Here is a 20,235-nt window from a genome sequence, read left to right as displayed (position 1 = left end):
CCCGATCCATATACTATCCTGGTGTCGGAACGTGACACTCCGATCCTCATATACTATCCTAGTACCGGAACGTCGCACCCGATCCATATTTTATCCCGGTGTCGAAACGTGACACCCGATCCATATTCTATCCTGGTACCGGAACGTGACACCCGATCCCCTAATCTCACTACTTTCATTCATCAAACCTTCTTTTATACCAAGGCATCATCATTAACAAACTAGATTAGGGTTTCTTTTCAAGATTTGGGATTCAATAGTTTCATCATGCGTATTTATTCATAATTACATAATCACATCATTCATACAAGCATACAACTAAGCATATAGAAGGGTTTACAATACTACTAACACATATCATTCACTATTAAGAGTTTACTACGAATAGCATGAAAACCATAACCTACCTCCACCGAAGATTAGAAATCAAGCAAGCAAATTCCCAAAGCTTTGTGTCCTCTTCGTTTCTCCTCTTTCTCGTTCAACTTTCTCTCTCTTTCTCTTGTTCTTTCTATTTTCTTTATTCAAACCCTCTTTCTTTTAGCCTAATTAGTGTATAATTAAGGATAAAAGATGGCAATAATGCCTCATTAATTAACTTAAGGTTACCTCTTTTAACCCCCAAGAATTTGAGTTATTAATATAAACCCACGAAATATATAATTATAGCAGGAATAGTCCAAAACGCCCCTTTAAAACTTAACCAGAAATCTGACTCCAACTGGGATTACGCAAGGTGTGACGGGCCGTCGCACCTGCGACGGTCCGTCCTGCTGTCCGTCGCATAGTTCAGAAACTTGATTTTTGGGTGAATGGCCTGTGACGGTCCGTCCTGCCACTCCGTTACGAAGTTCAGAGAGTCGATTTTCAGTATCCAATTTCAGATTTTCTAAGTGTTTGTAAACGAGACCCTGCGACGGTCCGTCGTGCCCATGACGATCCGTCGTTGGGTTCGTCGCCTCAGCCTGTTTTTCTAGAAGTAAAATCTGCTGCTCAAAACGACTAAACAGGTCATTACAATAGATACCAATTTACCCATCGTTCGTCCCCGAACGATCACAAGAAGGAAAACAAGGGCGAAAAGGAGTACCTGAATCTGTAAACAGATATGGGTATTCTCGCATATCCGCCTCCTTCTCCCAAGTGGCTTCTTCAACCGGTCGATTCTTCCATTGCACCTTGATGGATGCAATGTCTCTTGACCTCAACTTGCGAACTTCTCTATCTAAAATAGCAACAGACTCCTCCTCATAAGACAAATTCTTATCAAGCAAAACTGAATCCCAACGGATAATGTAATTTCCATCCCCATGATATCTTTTCAACATAGACACATGGAATACCGGATGCACTCCGGACAGCCCTGGAGGCAAGGCTAACTCATAAGCGACCTCCCCTACTCGCTTAAGTACTTCAAATGGACCAATATACCTTGGGCTAAGTTTACCTCGCTTACCAAATCGCATCACCCCTTTCATTGGCGAAACCTTCAACAAGACTTGTTCACCTTCCATGAACTCTAAGTCTCTAACCTTTCGATCTGCATATTCTTTTTGTCTACTTTGCGCCGCTAGAATCTTTTCTTGAATAGACTTCACTTTCTCTATCGAATCCCTCAAAAGGTCGGCACCCCAAGGCCTAACCTCAAATGCATCAAACCAACCAATGGGAGACCTACATCTCCTACCATGCAATGCTTCAAATAGAGCCATATCAATGCTGGAGTGATAGCTATTATTGTATGAAAACTCCGGTAAGGGTAGGAAGCTATCCCAATGGCCACCAAACTCTATCACACATGCACGAAGCATATCTTCCAACACTTGAATTGTTCTCTGAGACTGACCACCGGTCTGAGGATGAAACACAGTACTAAGGTCCAACCTAGTACCCAATTCCGCATGCAATATTTTCCAAAACATAGAAGTAAACTACGTACCTCTATCTGATATGATGGATAGTGGAACCCCATGCAATCGCACCACTTCCGAGATGTAAAATTTGGCTAACTTCTCTGCATTGTAAGTCACCTTGACCGGAATGAAGGGAGCAGACTTAGTTAACCTATCAACAATTACCCAAATAGAATCAAACTTTCCGAATGTCTTGGGAAGACCAACCACAAAGTCCATTGCAATTCTCTCCCACTTCCATTCAGGAATGAGCATTCTCTGAAGTGTTCCTCCGGGCCTCTGGCGTTCATACGTTACTTGTTGACAGTTTGGACACTTGGCAATAAAGTCAACAATATCACGCTTCATTCTACTCCACCAAAAGTGTTGCTTTAGGTCACGACACATCTTGGTTGCACCCGGATGTATAGAATACCTTGAACTATGAGCCTCTGTCAGAATAGTGTTGATCAAATCATCGACGCGGGGTACGCATACCCTTCCCTTGATCCTCAAAACACCTTCCTCATCAATTTGTGCTTCCTTAGCCTCTCCTCGCAATACCATATCTTGAATTCTGCGCAGTTTCTCATCATTAGACTGTCTTCCCTTAATCTTGTCAAGAAAGGAAGATCTTGCCTCCACAGAAGCCAACAATCCTCCCCTCTCATTTACCTCTAATCTCATCAAGTCATTAGCTAGAGTCTGAACCTCTCTAGCCAGTGGGCGTCTAGAAGCTTGCAAGTGAGCTAGACTTCCCATGCTTCCCGCCTTTCTACTTAAAGCATCCGCTACAACATTCGCTTTTCCCGGATGATACAAGATAGTCATGTCGTGGTCCTTCAGTAGTTCCATCCATCTCCTCTGTCTCAAGTTGAAATCTTTTTGAGTAAAGACATACTGTAGGCTACGATGATCCGTCTAGATCTCACACTTAACCCCATATAAATAGTGTCTCCATTGCTTTAATACAAACACTACCACAACCAATTCCAAATCATGAGTTGGATAGTTACGTTCATGCACTTTTAATTGTCTTGAAGCATAAGCAATCACATTCTTCTCTTGCATTAGCACTGCACCCAAACCCGAATAGGATGCATCACAATAGACAATGAAATTCTTACCTTCCACTGGCAAGGTGAGAATGGGTGCGGTAGTCAACAAAGTCTTGAGCTTCTGAAAGCTTTCCTCGCACTCATCCGACCATACAAATGGAACATTTTGCTTAGTCAAGTTCGTCAGTTGGGAAGCAATAGAAGAGAATCCCTTGACGAATCGGCGGTAGTAGCTAGCTAACCCAACAAAGCTCCTTATTTCCGACACATTAGTAGGTCTTACCCAATTCTTCACTGTCTCAATCTTAGAAGGATCCACCATCACTCCTTCTTTAGAAACCACGTGCCCCAAGAAGGACACTGCATGTAGCCAAAACTCACACTTAGAGAACTTGGCATAAAGCTTTTTCTCCCTCAACATTTCCAATACCATTCTCAAATGCTCTTCATGTTCCTTCTTGCTCTTTGAGTATACCAATATATCATCAATAAATACGATCACGAAGAGGTCCAAATATGGCTTAAAAATCCCGTTCATCAAGCTCATGACCGCAGCAGGGGCATTCGTAAGACCAAAAGACATCACTTCAAATTCGTAATGCCCATACCTCGTTTGAAAAGCAGTCTTTGGCACATCCGTTGCCCGTATTTTGAATTGATGATAACCGGATCTCAAGTCAATCTTAGAGAAGACACAAGCACCTTGTAACTGATCAAACAAGTCATCAATGCGGGGAAGAGGATACTTGTTCTTTATGGTTACCTTGTTTAGTTGTTTGTAGTCTATACACATTCGAAAACTCACATCCTTCTTCTTTACAAACAAAACCGGAGCACCCCAAGGGGATGCACTTGGTCTAATGAAGCCTTTGCTTAACAACTCTTGAAGTTGGGCTTTTAACTCTCTTAACTCCGCGGGAGCCATTCTATAAGGGTGTATAGAAATGGGGCGAGTACCCGGTTCAAGATCAATGCAGAAGTCAATATCCCTATCTGGTGGCATACCAGGATGATCTGCAGGGAACACATCCATAAACTCACGGACTACCAAAACCGACTCAATTGGAGGTACTTGGGTAGTATCATATCGGAGGTGTGCCAAGAACTCTAAACAACCCTTACTAACCATTTTCTTAGCACGAATAAAGGAAATAATACGAACCGGATTGGAAGTGTAGTCACCCTCCCACACTAATGGATTTGTCCCAGGCTTGGCTAATGTCATAGTTTTAGCATTGCAATCCAAGATCGCAAAATTCGGAGAAGGCCAAGTCATATCCAGAATTACATCAAAATCAACAATTTCTAAGGTAACCAAGTCTACATAACTATTTCTCCCCACAAAAGTCACCAAACAAGACCTATATACTTTTTCAACTATCACAGACTCACCCACCAGAGTAGACACACGAATAGTTATGTCAAGCAATTCACAATGTAAATTAAGACCATTAGCAAATTTGGAAGATACATATGAAAATGTAGAGCCAGGGTCAAATAAAACAGAAGCCATAGAATCACAAACAAAAAGATTACCTGTGATAACAGCATCTGATGTCTCTGCTTGCGACCGCCCAGGGAAAGCGTAACAATGGGCCCTATCACCTACTTGCCCGTTGCCCCTACCATGTTGCGCTGCAGTAGTTCCCATTTGTCCGTCACCCCAGCCATTTTGATGACCACCATTAACTCGGCCACCACGTCCTCCAGCATAACGGCCTCTACCATGACTACCTCTACCTCTAGCTATGGGGGGTCTATAACTCTGTTTTGGACAATTCCTCCTAATATGTCCAGTCTCCTCACATCCATAACACTCTCTGGAGTCAAGCATAGGTCTCTCAGAGAAGTGTTGACTGGTCTAAGGTGGACCCCCAACTACAGTCTCTAGTGAAGACTGAATTGGTCGGACTGAGTAACCTTTTGAACCTTGTCCTCTAGAGTAAGAGCCATTAAACACACCTCCCTTTCAAAACCTTTTTTATGTCGATGCCATGGTGAAGTCATCTGGCTTCACTCCTTCAACCTCTGTCATGAAGTCTACCACTTCTTGAAAGGATTTTTCCATAGCCGCTACCTGTAAGGCTGAAATCCGAAATTCTGATCTCAACCCCTTCACAAAACGGCGAATCCGCTCTTCTGGACTGAAACAAAGTTAGGTGGCATACCGAGACAATGCACGAAACTTAGCCTCATATGCAGTAACCGACATCCTACCTTGCTCTAGGCTCAAAAACTCATCTCTTTTCCTATCCCTCAAAGTCCGGGGGATATACTTCTCCATAAACAAGCTAGAGAATAATGCCTAAGTCATAGGTGGTACCTCTGTTGGTTGACACTCAACATGTGACTGCCACCACATTTTGGCGTTCCCTTGAAACTGATAAGTCACAAACTCAACACCAAACCGTTCTACTATACCCATCTTGTGTAGTAGCTCATGACAGTCAACCAGAAAATCATAGGCATATTCAGACTCAGCACCCTTTAAGACTGGAGGTTTAAATTTCAAGAACTTACTGAAAAGTTCATGTTGGTCATTTGTTATTATAGGCCCCTAGTAAGACGAGGAAACGTGCCTATTACCAATGGAACATCCATGCGGAGAGCCGTAGCAGTTGCCTGTTGTACTTCCAGACCCTGAGTTGCTGGTGCAAAAAACACTAGAGGTGTTTGACCTTGATAAGATAACCCACTAAGATAAGCAAGAACCTGATTTATCATCTCTAGGGTAGGTTGGGCTTGTAGTTCCTCGTTCTGCACTTGTTAAGTTTCCCCTTCCTCACCCTCTCTTACTACTTCTTCAGTCGGTGGAGGAGTCACCGCCCTAGTATCAGATGGTCTAGGTGCTCGTCCTCTTCCTCTAGAGGACGTCCTTCCACGACCTCTACCATGGCCTCTTGCCGCTACTCTTCCTCGAGCTACAGCCCCAGTGGCTGGCTCAGACGCTTCTTGTCTTGCAGATGTTGGTGTTGGCGCAGTCATTGCTCTAGTTCTAACCATCTGCGAAATAGAGTGAAGATGGTCAGATATCAATTTGTATCTCCTAGATACCAATTGGATCCAAGTAATAGCACGAAAGAAAGAAAGAATGAAATTTTCCTAAAGTCTTATAGCTTCTCAAAGAAAAGTAAAGGCGCCCCCCTACCGTTCCTTAAGACTCTACTAGACTCGTTCTTGTGTGATGAGACCAATGAACCTAATGCTCTGATACCAAGTTTGTCACGACCCAAATCGGGCCGCGACTGGCACCCACACTTACCCTCCTATGTGAGCGAACCAACCAATCTAAACCTTAACATTTCAATATAATATCAACAGAAAGTAATGCGGAAGACTTAAACTCATTAATAAAAACCAATTCAATAACTTCTAAACACTCAACAAGTATTTTTATTCCCAAAATCTGGAAGTCATCATCACAAGAACATCTACTTCAAATTACTAAATCTAAGAGTATCTAAGAAGCTAAAATACATAAACAGCTAGTCCATGCCGGAACTTCAAGGCATCAAGACATGAAGAGGAAGATCCAGTCAAAGCTAGAAGCATTAGCTCACCCTGATATCCGGAGTAATGAAGACTGGCTAGAGTTGCGGTTGAGTTGAAGACGACGGTACGTTTGCTGCGCTCCACAATATAACAAAAAGAAACATACAAGTAGGGGTCAGTACAAAACACGGGTACTGAGTAGATATCATCGGCCAACTCAAAATACAAAACAATATATATCAAGTAATATTATAAAATAAACTACAATACTCAATCTGTAGCAACAACAACTACTATAATCGTTAATAAGTACCGCCAAGTTCACACATAAGGACTCAAGCCTCAATACCATAGTTATTTGGAAATTAGGTTCATTTGATTGAGTATATTAACATCTTTCAAGATTCATCACCTTTATTCTTGTTTCGGTACATGACACTCCGATCTCCTAGTTCTACGTGTCGGTTCATGACACCCGATCCCCTAATTCTATGTGTCGGTTCGTGACGCCCGATCCCCTAATTCTACATGTCGGTTTGTGACACCCAATCCCCTCATTCTACGTATCGGTTCGTGACACCGAATCCCCTAATTCTACGTGTCGGTTCGTGAAACCCGATCCCCTAATTCTACGTGTCTATTCATGACACCCGATCCCCTAATTCTACGTGTCGGTTCGTGACACTCGATCCCCTAATTCTACATTTCGGTTCGTGACACCCTCTCCACTAATCTCATTCTATTAATTCATCAAGCCTCCTTTTATACCAAGGCATCATCAATCTCATTACTTTAGTTCATCAAGCCTTCTTTTATACCCAGGCATCATCAATCTCATTACTTTAGTTCATCAAGCCTTCTTTTATACCAAGGCATCATCATTAACAAGGGGTTTTCAAGATTTGGGATTCAATGGCTTCATCATGCTTATTTCATCAAAATTATATAATCACATTCATGCAAGCATACAATTAAGCATATAGAAAACTTTACAATACAACCCAACACATATCTTTCGCTATTAAGAGTTAACTACGAATAGTATAAAAATAATAACCTACCTCCACCGAAGATTAGAAATCAAGCAAGCAAGTTCCCAAAGCTTTGTTCTTCTTCTCGTTTCTCCTCTTTCTCGTTCGATTCTCCCTCTCTTTCTGTTCTTTTCTTTTTCTTATTAAAGCCCTCTTTCTTTTACCCTAATTAACATATAATTAAGTATAAAAGATGGTGAATTAACCCATTAATTAATTTAAGGTTATCTCTTTTAACCCTCAAGTAGTTAATTATTAACATTAACCGACTAAATTTATAATTATAGCAGGACTAGTCCAAAATGTCCCTTAAAATATTTAAGGAAATCCGACCTCGCCTGGGATTACGCAGCCTGTGACGGACCGTCGCAGCTGCACCGTCACAGAGTTCAGAGACTCAATTCTCTGAAGAGTCTGTGATGGTCCGCCACGCCTGTGACGGTCTATCCTGCCATTCCGTTACGAAGTTCAGAGTGTCTATTTCAATAACCATTTTTCATAATTTCTAAGTGTTTTGAAACGAGACACCCTCGATGGTCCGTCGTGCCCATGACGGCCCTTCGTGGGTTCAATAGTCTCAGCCAGTTTTTTCCACAAATAAAATTTGCTGCTCAAAACGACTAAACAGGTCGTTACACAAGGACTTTGTATTCAAACAAAAATTGTGACCAATTTCTATTTGAAAGAAGGGGTAGAAAATTTTACAGTCACAAAAGTGTTTGTGCTGGATGAAGATTTCAAATTGTAACACCGCAATAACAAAGAAAAAAAATTGTAGTTATTATTCCCAAATCAATACATACATACTTTGTACATACATTATTGATCTACAGAAATAACCTCGAATGTATACCAATGTAATGATTATTTTCAATTTATTCCTACAGGATCAACTACAAAAGGAAGATATAGCAAAATCACAGGAGCATGTTGCCGGAGGTTCACACATTAACAACTCAGAAGATATCTCGATGAGGTTTAAGGCACTTCAATGGAAAACACAATAGTATATGCAAGAAACCGGAACAACAAACCCAATCGCAGCCTAACATTTTAAACTACAAACATCAAAAAGAGGAGAAAAATTATCATGCAAAAGGACAAACATATCGCAGGACTAACCAAAATAGAGTCACAACTTGACATTCCATATGAGGAAGTTTCAGATCCTTACAACATTCAACTAGAATCTAAGGTAAAGTAGTAAAATTAAGACAACTGTAAAATAAACATAAACCTTAAATTAGTAATAATGTTTTAGTTTTATTACATTTATAAGACTTAAGGAGAAATGAAAGACATAAACGCTCCGAATGACTAGAAATCACATGGATATAAGACAAGTGATTTACTGGAAGAAGATCAGGATGATCCACCAAAACCCATTTTGAAGAAAAGAGTCTCAACTCGAAAAATAATTAAGAAGAGAAGCCTATAGATAGAGGATGACGAAGAAAGCTTTAATTCCACGAAGACAAATACCAAATAGAGCAGTCCCCTACTTTAATGTAGATACTATTAGTTCACTAAAGAAGTAGGTTCTTTCAGGATATGTATTGACTATGTATAGTAATAAGAATAAAGACTTTGACTAAACATAATGTGGCATATGTAGATTATTGACTACAAACATGTTATTTTGTATTGTTAAACCGATTGTCAATCAACAATGTTTACTACATACTACATGCTATATTATTCGCCATTCAATGTGTGAGTGGTAATGATTAGCCAGATTGTCGTTTGTTCAACTACCATAATAAACACAACCTCACCAATCCTTCTACAAGTAAATGAAACCACAACACCAACATAATCAGAAGTTCCAAGGACATAGAGGGGTATATAGCCGTCGAATATACCATACCATCAATAAAAATTTAATAACACACTAAATTACACTGCCATTATTCATGAAATGCCAGAAGAAGATAATACAAGATTATTATATATATGTTAAATCACCTTTTTTTATTTCATCAATTTTGATTCTAAGAAGATGTCTAAGGTAAAACATAATTTTATTATATCTTTATGATGGATGATTTATTATTCTTAAAAAAAATTTGTAGTTTGTTGTTGTCCTTATCTTCAATTGCACTTACTAGGTTGTTTGAGGTCAATTTTACTTCAACAATATGTGATTGCACATAGCATTGTTCACTAAGGATTGATAAACTTAAATTGTTCGAAGGATTAAGTACTGAATGGTGTCAGGTATATCCAACAAATTTGGGATGTCAGATTTAATTTCCTATTACAACATCTTCTTAAAACATATGGATTTATCCTTCTTATAAATGATTATTTATCAATGTAAATGTGTATCTTACAATATTTTGCGCCAAGTGTAGCTCAAATTTTTTATCCTAATTGCAATGGATCTTCAAAGGCGGTGGAATATTCATTGTATTTATCTACGTGGCAAGTTTAATATTGATTTCTTTATCTACACCAACAAAAATGGTATGTATGTGATTAATGAATCATAAATTTTGTTTAAGCAACTTCTTGTAACTTAAATCTTGGAATCTTAAATAAATTCTTAATACATAAACTTAGTGTAATAAATACCGTAAACTTACAATTCCATCATATATTTACACTATAGATTATTACAATTTAAAAGTTGAAAAACTGACATCCATACATATTTTCAGAGTAAATAATCAATAACAAAAGTGTATTTAAGGTGAGAGTTATGTATACGTAATGTATGAGTTTACTCAACCATAAACTATGTAAATTATTTTTAAAAATAATAGTTCCATCTTTCAGAAACCAGATTACATTAAGTACACGACGAAAAAATTTCATTTATTTTATGAGTAAAGGAACACAATAATATGAATGGAACCGTAGCTATACAACCGCTTCTACAACTGAAATTTTATATTAATACACATAACAAATTATATATTATTACATGGCAAAATCCATATGATGTGTCTTTGGCATAAATAGAAACTGTCAACTGTCAATTATTTTGGTGACCATTACTGCTCCACAAAACAATTTAAAATTCACTACACATTTAGAATATATATACAAATGGTAACAAGAAGAGAAACGATGTGTACGTTGTTAGACTAAGTTACAGCCTCATACCTTTAACTTCAATCAACTCTAATATAATCGACTACTATGCAATTTGAATACAACACACTATAGTTATATAACCTGAAATATATTCTGACTTATACTCCACAAAAGTCACATCCATTAGTGTACTATCTCCATCTTTGTATACAACCACAACAGTTCCAAAATGCAATCGGGATTGGATCGTAAATTCTCTCTATGTGCCCAAGGTACTGGGAAAAAAATCCCCACATTGTCACTGCGTAATCAATAACACTATTGTAAAAATCGTCGAAAAAAGACAACCCTACAGAGATAAAAGTGGACATAAGTTACTCTTATACAACAATATAACAAAGGTCCAACTCAAAATCGTTGAACATCAGGACAATACGAATACATGCTACCATACAGCAAGAAATGTTACCTATGGACAGACAAGAAATTCAAGCATCATAGTGTGCACCCCCAGACTTGCCTCTGGAATTAAAAAATACATCCATCGGTACGGGGAATTTTTCCTGATAATGGGTCATTTACTATATTGTCTCTTACTTTTATGCTACTCATTATGCAAATACGGAGGTCTCTACTACCTATAAATATAAACTGCAAAACTACGGAATGAATGAAATAAACGTCTAGCTAAATATTGCCTTATTTAGCATTAAGAATGATTAAAAAAATACAACACAATGACCAAAAATCAAGCGAATAATATACAGACAAAAAACATTAGTAATTTTAAGTATAGTATGAACAATTAAGTACAAACTATGTTAACTAAGTTTAGTCGGTAGGTGGTAGGTGTACAATGTTATCTTTACTGTATCCATTATTATGCACAAATAACATACTTATTACTATTGTGTGAAACAGGCCTAATGGAAGTGATCACAAACATTGATAGAGTTTTCAAAGGCTTATTAATATACCCACAGAGATTATATTTATTCAACAAGTATTGCCGGATTTAGCGCTGTAGGATAGGATGCTGCAACATGTTGGGTTTTATTTTGACCTAAATATCATACCATAAATAGGTTCCTTTTAGGAAAAGGTTTTTAATTGACTAATCCTTTTTCTGGTAGGAAAAGGTTTAGGACTCTATAAATAGAGAAATGTTCCTTCTACTTAATCAGCATTCACAATATAGTCTTAAGGGCTTTGAGAGTTTTTTGTTAAGGGGAGAAATCGTGGGTAACAAGCTTGATACGTTATTACTTGTGTGAAGGTCCCATGTATTCTGAGTGAATTTGGTTGAGGTTGTTTCCTTCTGTATTTTGTACTCTCATATTTATAGTGGATTGCTCATCTCCTTTGTGGACGTAGGTCAATTGATCGAACCACATTAAATCTGTCACGACCCAAATCTGGGCCGCGACTGGCACCCACACTTACCCTAATATGTGAGCGAACCAACCCATCTAAACCTTAACATTTCGATATAATATTAACATAAAGTAACGCGGAAGACTTAAACTCATTAATAAAATCAATAACTATTTTTATTTAAACATCTATTATTTCCCAAAATCTGGAAGTCATCATCAAAAGAACATCTATAATCAAATTACTAAACTAAGAGTATTCTAAGAAGCTAAAAATACATAAGACGCAAGTCCATGCCGGAAGTTCAAGGCTTGAAGACTTGAAGAAGAAGATCCAGTCCAAGCTAGAAGCATTAGCTCACCCTAAATTTCCGATGTAGTAAGACTGGCTTGAGTTACTGTTGAGTCGAAGATGACGGCACGTTTGCTACAGTCCACAAATAAACAAGAAGAAAACAATAAAAGTAGGGGTCAGTACAAAACACGGGTACTGAGTAGATATCATCGGCCAACTCAAAATAGAAAACAGTATGTATTAAGCAATATCATAAAATCAACTAATATCCTTAGCATGCAGCATTTACAGTTACCATAACCCTTGGTTACAACACCAAGTACATCAATGAGGACTCACACCTACTCATTATACTCATTTGGGAATTTAGTTCATTAGATTGGATATATTAACATATTTCAAGATTCATTATCTTTATTCCCCTCGTGTCGGTACCTGACACTCCGCTCCTCAATATACTATCCTAGTGTCGGTACGTGACACTCCGATCCTCATTCTATCCTGGTACTGGAACGTGGCACCCGATCCATATTCTATCCTGCTGTCGGAACGTGACACTCCGATACTCATATACTATCCTGGTACCGGAACGTGGCACCCGATCCATATTCTATCCTGGTGTCGGAACGTGACACCCGATCCATATTCTATCCTGGTACCGGAACGTGGCACCCGATCCATATTCTATCCTGGTGTCGGAACCTGACACCCGATCCATATTCTATCCTTGTACCGGAACGTGGCACCTGATCCCCTAATCTCACCACTTTCGTTCATCAAGCCTTCTTTTATACCAAGGCATCATCATTCACAAAGTAGATTAGGGTTTCTTTTCAAGATTTGGGATTCAATAGCTTCATCATGCTTATTTATTCACAATTACATAATCACATCATTCATGCAATCATACAATTAAGCATATAGAAGGTTTACAATACTACTAACACATATCATTCGCTATTAAGAGTTTACTACGAATTGCATGAAAACCATAACCTACCTCCACCGAAGAATTGAAATCAAGCAAGTTAATCATCAAAGCTTGGTGCTTTCCTCTTCTCTCGATCGTTTCTCTCTCTCCGTTCTTGTTCTTTCTATTTTCTTATTCAAACCCTCTTTCTTTTACCCAAATTAGTATATAATTAATAATAAAAGATGGCAATAATACCCCACTAATTAACTTAAGGTTACCTCTTTTAACCCCCAAGTAATTAGACTTATTAACCTTAACCCTCTAACTTTATAATTAAAGTAGGAATAGTCCAAAACGTCCCTTTAAAGCTTAACCAGAAATCCGACTCCAACTGGGATTACGCAAGTTGTGACGGCCCTTCACGCCTGCGATGGTCCGTCCTCCTACCCGTCGCGCCTGCGACGGTCCGTCCTGCTGCCCGTCACAGAGTTCAGAGACTCAATTTCTCTGAAGAATCTGTGACGGTCCGTCACACCTGTGACGGTCCATCCTGCCATTCCGTTACGAAGTTCATAGAGTCAATTTCAGTACCCAATTTTAAGTTTTTCTAAGTGTTTTGAAACGAGACCCTGCGACGGTCCGTCGTGCCCTTGACGGTCCGTCATGGGGTTCGTCGCTTCTGCCAGTTTTTCCAAAATTGAAGTCTGTTGCTCAAAACGACTAAACAGGTCGTTAAAATAGATACCAATTTACCCATCGTTCTCCCCGAACGATCACAAGAAGGAAAACAAGGGAGAAAAGGAGTATTTGAATCAGTAAAAAGATGTGGGTATCTTTCTTGCATATCTGCCTCCTTCTCCCAAGTGGCTTCTTCAACCAGTCGATTCTTCCATTGCACCATGATGGATGCAATCTCTCTTGACCTCAACTTGCAAACTTCTCTATCTAGAATAGCAACAGGCTCCTCCTCATAAGACAAGTTCTCATCAAGCAAGACTGAATCCCAACGGATAATGTAGTTTCCATCCCCATGGTATCTTTTCAACATCGACACATGGAATACCGGATGTACTCCGGACAGCCCTGGAGGCAAGGCTAACTCATAAGACACCTCCCCTACTCACTTAAGTAATTCAAATGGTCCAATGTACCTTGGACTTAGTTTACCCCTTTTACCAAACCGCATCACCCCTTTCATTGGTGAAACTTTCAACAAGACTTGTTCACCCTCCATGAACTCTAAGTCTCTAACTTTTCGATCTGCATATTCTTTTTGTCTACTTTGCGCCGCTAGAAGCTTTTCTTGAATAGACTTCACTTTTTCCATCGAATCCCTCAAGAGATTAGTACCCCAAGGTCTAACCTCGAACGCATCAAACCAACCAATTGGGAGACCTACATCTCCTACCATACAATGCTTCAAATGGAGCCATATCAATGCTTGAGTGATAGCTATTATTGTATGAAAACTCCGCTAAGGGTAGGAAGCTATCCCAATGACCACCAAACTCTATCACACATGCACGAAGCATATCCTCAAACACTTGAATCGTTCGCTCAGACTGACCATCGGTCTGAGGATGGAACGCAGTACTAAGGTCCAACCTAGTACCCAATTCCGCATGCAATGTTTTCCAAAACGTAGAAGTAAACTGCGTACCTCTATCTGATATGATTGATAGTGGAACCCCAAACAATCGCACCACTTCTGAGATGTAAAGTTTGGCTAACTTCTCTGCATTGTAAGTCACCTTAACCGGAATAAAATGAGCAGACTTAGTTAACCTATCAACAATTACCCAAATAGAATCAAACTTTCCCAATGTCTTGGGAAGACAAACCACAAAGTCCATTGCAATTCTCTCCCACTTCCATTCAGGAATAAGCATTCTCTGAAGTGTTCCTCCGGGCCTCTAGTGTTCATACTTTACTTGTTGACAGTTTGGACACTTGGCAATAAAGTCAACAAAATCACGCTTCATTCTACTCCACCAAAAGTGTTTCTTTAGGTCACGATACATCTTGGTTGCACCCGGATGTATAGAATACCTTGAACTATGAGCCTTTGTCAGAATAGTGTCGATCAAATCATCGACGCGGGGTACACATACCCTTCCCTTGATCCTCAAAACACCTTCCTCATCAATTTGTGCTTCCTTAGCCTCTCCTCGCAATACCTTATCCTGAATTCTGCGCAGTTTCTCATCATCAGACTGTCTTCCCTTAATCTTGTCAAGAAACGAAGATCTTGCCTCCACAGAAGCCAATAACCCTCCCTTCTCATTTACTTCTAATCTCATCAAGTCATTAGCTAGAGTTTGAACCTCTCTAGCCAGTGGGCGTCTAGAAGTTTGCAAGTGAGCTAGACTTCCCATGCTTCCCGCCTTTCTACTTAAAGCATCCGCTACAACATTCGCCTTCCCCGGATGATACAAAATAGTGATGTCGTAGTCCTTCAGTAGTTCCATCCATCTCCTCTGTCTCAAGTTCAAATCCTTCTGAGTAAAGACATACTGAAGGCTACGATGATCCGTGTAGACCTCACACTTAACCCCATATAAATAGTGTCTCCATTGTTTTAATGCAAACACTACCGCAGCCAATTCCAAATCATGAGTTGGATAGTTACGTTCATGCACCTTTAATTGCCTTGAAGCATAAGCAATCACATTCTTCTCTTGCATTAGCACTGCACCCAAACCCGAATAGGATGCATCACAATAAACAATGAAGTTCTTACCCTCTACTGGCAAGGTAAGGATAGGTGCGGTAGTCAACAAGGTCTTCAGCTTCTGAAAGCTTTCCTCACATTCGTCCGACCATACAAATGGAACATTCTGCTTAGTCAAGTTCGTCAATTGGGAAGCAATAGAAGAGAACCCCTTGACAAATCGACGGTAGTAGCTAGCTAACCCAACAAAGCTCCTTATTTCTGACACATTAGTAGGTCTTACCCAATTCTTCACTGTCTCAATCTTAAAAGGATCCACCATCACTCCATCCTTAGAAACCACGTGCCCCAAAAAGGACACTGCATCTAGCCAAAACTCACACTTAGAGAACTTGGCATAAAGCTTTTTCTCCCTCAACATTTCCAGCACCATTCTCAAATGCTCTTCATGTTCCTTCTTGATCTTTGAGTATACCAATATATCATCAATTAATACGATCATGAAGACGTCAAAATATGGTTTAAAAATCCCGTTAATCAAGCTCATGAACGCAGCAGGGGCATTGTAAGACCAAAAGACATCACTACAAATTCGTAATGCCTGTACCTCGTTCAAAAAGCAGTCTTTGGCACATTCGTTGCCCGTATTTTCAATTGATGATAACCGGATCTCAAGTCAATCTTAGAGAAGACACAAGAACCTTGTAACTGATCGAACAAGTCATCAATGCGGGGAAGAGGATACTTGTTCTTTATGGTTACCTTGTTTAGTTGTCTGTAGTCTATACACATTTGAAAACTCCCATCCTTCTTCTTCACAAACAAAACCGGAGCACCCCAAGGAGATGCACTTGGTCTAATAAAGCCTTTGTTTGACAACTCTTGAAGTTGGGCTTTTAACTCTCTTAACTCTGCGGGAGCCATTCTATAAGGGGGTATCGAAATGGGGCGAGTACCCGGTTCAAGATCGATACAGAAGTCAATATCCCTATCTGGTGGCATACCCGGAAGATCTGCAGGGAGCACATCCAAAAAATTACGGACTACCGAAACCGACTCAATCGAAGGTACTTGGGTAGTGTCATCCTTGAGATGTGCCAAGAAAGCTAAACACCCTTTACTAACCATTTTCTTAGCACGAAGAAAGGAGATGATACGCACCGGATCGGAAGTGTAGTCACCCTCCCACACTAACGGATTTGCCCCAGGCTTGGCTAACGTAACCATTTTAGCATTACAATCCAAGATCGCAAATTGCGGAGAAAGCCAAATCATACCCAGAATTACATCAAAATCAACCATTTCTAAGATAACCAAATCTACATAAGTGTTGCTCCCCACAAAGTTCACCAAACAAGACCTATACACCATTTCAACTACCACAGACTCACCCACCGGAGTAGAAACAAGAATGGGCATATCAAGTAATTCACAATGTAAAGTTAGACCATTAGCAAATGAGGAAGATACATAAGAAAATGTGGATCCAGGATCAAACAATACAGAAGTCATGCGATCACAAACCAAAAGATTACCTATGATGACAGCGTCAGATGCCTCCGCTTCAGACCGCCCAGGGAAAGCGTAACAATGGGCCCTATCGTTCGTCTGTCTGTTGCCCCTACCATGTTGTGATGTAGTGGCTCCAGGTTGCCCATCACCTCGGCCGTTCTGGTGACCACCATTGCCTCGACCACCACGTCCTCCAGAATAACGGCCTTTGCCATGACCACCTCTACCTCTAACAATTGGAGGTCTGTAACTCTGTTTTGGAGAATATCTCTTAATATGTCCAATCTCCCCACATCCATAGCACTCTTTGGGTTCATACATAGGTCTTTCAGAGAAGTAATGACCGGTCGGAGCTGGACCCCCAACTACAGTCACTAGTGAAGACTGAATTGGTCGAACTGAGTAACTTCCCGAACCCGGTCCTCTAGTGTAAGCACCATTAAACCCACCTCCCTTTTGAAACCTTTTTGATGTCGATGTCGGGGTGAAGTCATCGGGCTTCACTACTTCTACCTCTATCACGAAGTCTACCTTTTCTTGGAAGGATTTTGCCATAGCCGCTACCTGTATGGCCGAAATCCGCAACTCTGATCTCAACCCCTTCACAAATCGGCGAATCCTCTCTTGTGGACTGAAAGTTTGGCATACCGTGATAATGCACGAAACTTAGCCTCATATGCATTGACCGACATCCTACCTTGCTCTAGGCTCAAGAACTCATCCCTTTTCCTATCCCTCAAAGTTCGGGGGATATACTTCTCCATAAACAAGCTAGAGAATGAGGCCCAAGTCATAGGTGGTGCCTCTGTTGGTTGACACTCAATATGCGACCGCCACCACATTTTAGCGTACCCTTGAAACTGATAACTCACGAACTCAACACCAAACCGTTCTACTATACCCATCTTGTGTAGTAGCTCATGACAGTCAACCAAAAAATCGTAAGCATCCTCAGATTCCGCACCCTTGAAGACTGGAGGTTTCAATTTCAAGAATTTATTGAAAAGTTCATGCTGATCATTTGTCATTATAGGCCCAGTAGTCAGAAGTGGAAACGTGCCTATTTCCAATGGAACATCCATGCGGGGAGCCATAGTAGCCGATGTTGTACCTCCGGAGCCTGAGGTGCTGGTGCAGAAAACACTGGGGGTGTCTGGCCCTGATCAGATAACCCGCTAAGATAAGCCCGAACCTGATTGATCATCTCTGGGGTAGGTTGGGGTGGCATTTCCTCATTGTGCAATTGTTTATTTTCCCCATCCTCCCCTTCTCTTATTACCTCCTCAGTCGGTGGAGGATTCACTGCCCTAGTATCAGATGGACAAGGTGTTCGTCCTCTTCCCCTAGAGGACGTCCTCCCACGACCTCTACCACGGCCCCTTGCCGCTGTTCTTCCTCGAGCCACAGCCCCAGTGGCTGGCTTAGTGGTTTCTTGTCTGGCCGGTGTTGGTGTTGGCGTAGTCGTTGCTCTAGTTCTAACCATCTGCGAAAGAGAGTGAAGATGGTCAGATACCAATTCGTATCGCCTAGATACCAATTGGACTCAAGTAGTAGCACGAAAGAAAGAATGAAAGAGTGAAATTTTCCTAAAGTCTTATAGCCTCTCAAGGAAAAGAAAAGGCGTCCCCCTACCGTTCCTTAAGACTCTACTAGACCTGTTCTTGTGTGATGAGACCAACGAACCTAATGCTCTGATACCAAGTTTGTCATGACCCAAATCTGGGCCGCGACTGGCACCCACACTTACCCTCCTATGTGAGCGAACAAACCCATCTAAACCTTAACATTTCAATATAATATCAACATAAAGTAATGCGGAAGACTTAAACTCATTAATAAAATCAATAACTATTATTATTTCAACATCTATTATTCCCCAAAATACGGAAGTCATCATCACAAGAACATCTATAATCAAATTACTAAAATAAGAGTATTCTAAGAAGCTAAAAATACATAAGAAGCTAGTCCATGCAGGAAGTTCAAGGCATCAAGACTTGAAGAAGAAGATCCAGTCCAAGCTAGAAGCATTAGCTCACCCTGAATTTCCGATGTAGTAAGACTGGCTTGAGTTACTGTTGAGTCGAAGCTGACAGCACGTTTGCTGCACTCCACAAATAAACAAGAAGAAAACAATAAAAGTAGGGGTCAGTACAAAACACGGGTACTGAGTAGATATCATCGGCCAACTCAAAATAGAAAACAATATGTATTAGGCAATATCATAAAATCAACTAATATCCTTAGCATGCAGCATTTACAGTTACCATAACCCTTGGTTACAACACCAAGCACATCAATGAGGACTCACACCTCCTCATCATACTCATTTGGGAATTTAGTTAATTAGATTGGATATATTAACATATTTCAAGATTCATTATCTTTATTCCCCTCGTGTCGGTACGTGACACTCCGCTCCTCAATATACTATCCTGGTGTCGGTACGTGACACTCCGATCCTAATTCTATCCTGGTACTGGAACGTGGCACCCGATCCATATTCTATCCTAGTGTCGGAACGTGACACTCCGATCCTCATATACTATCCTGGTACCGGAACGTGGCACCTGATCCATATTCTATCCTGGTGTCGGAACGTGACACCCGATCCATATTCTATCCTGGTGCCGGAACATGGCACCCGATCCAAATTCTATCCTGGTGTCGGAACGTGACACCCGATCCATATTCTATCCTTGTACCGGAACGTGGCACCCGATCCCCTAATCTCACCACTTTCCTTCATCAAGCCTTCTTTTATACCAAGGCATCATCATTAACAAAGTAGATTAGGGTTTCTTTTCAAGATTTGGGATTCAATAGCTTCATCATGCTTATTTATTCACAATTACATAATCACATCATTCATGCAATCATACAATTAAGCATATAGAAGGTTTACAATACTACTAACACATATCATTCGCTATTAAGAGTTTACTACGAATAGCATGAA

This window comes from Solanum lycopersicum, chromosome 8, assembly GCF_036512215.1.
Source record: "Solanum lycopersicum chromosome 8, SLM_r2.1".
NCBI lineage: Eukaryota > Viridiplantae > Streptophyta > Magnoliopsida > Solanales > Solanaceae > Solanum > Solanum lycopersicum.
This window is presented reverse-complemented; position numbering follows the sequence as displayed.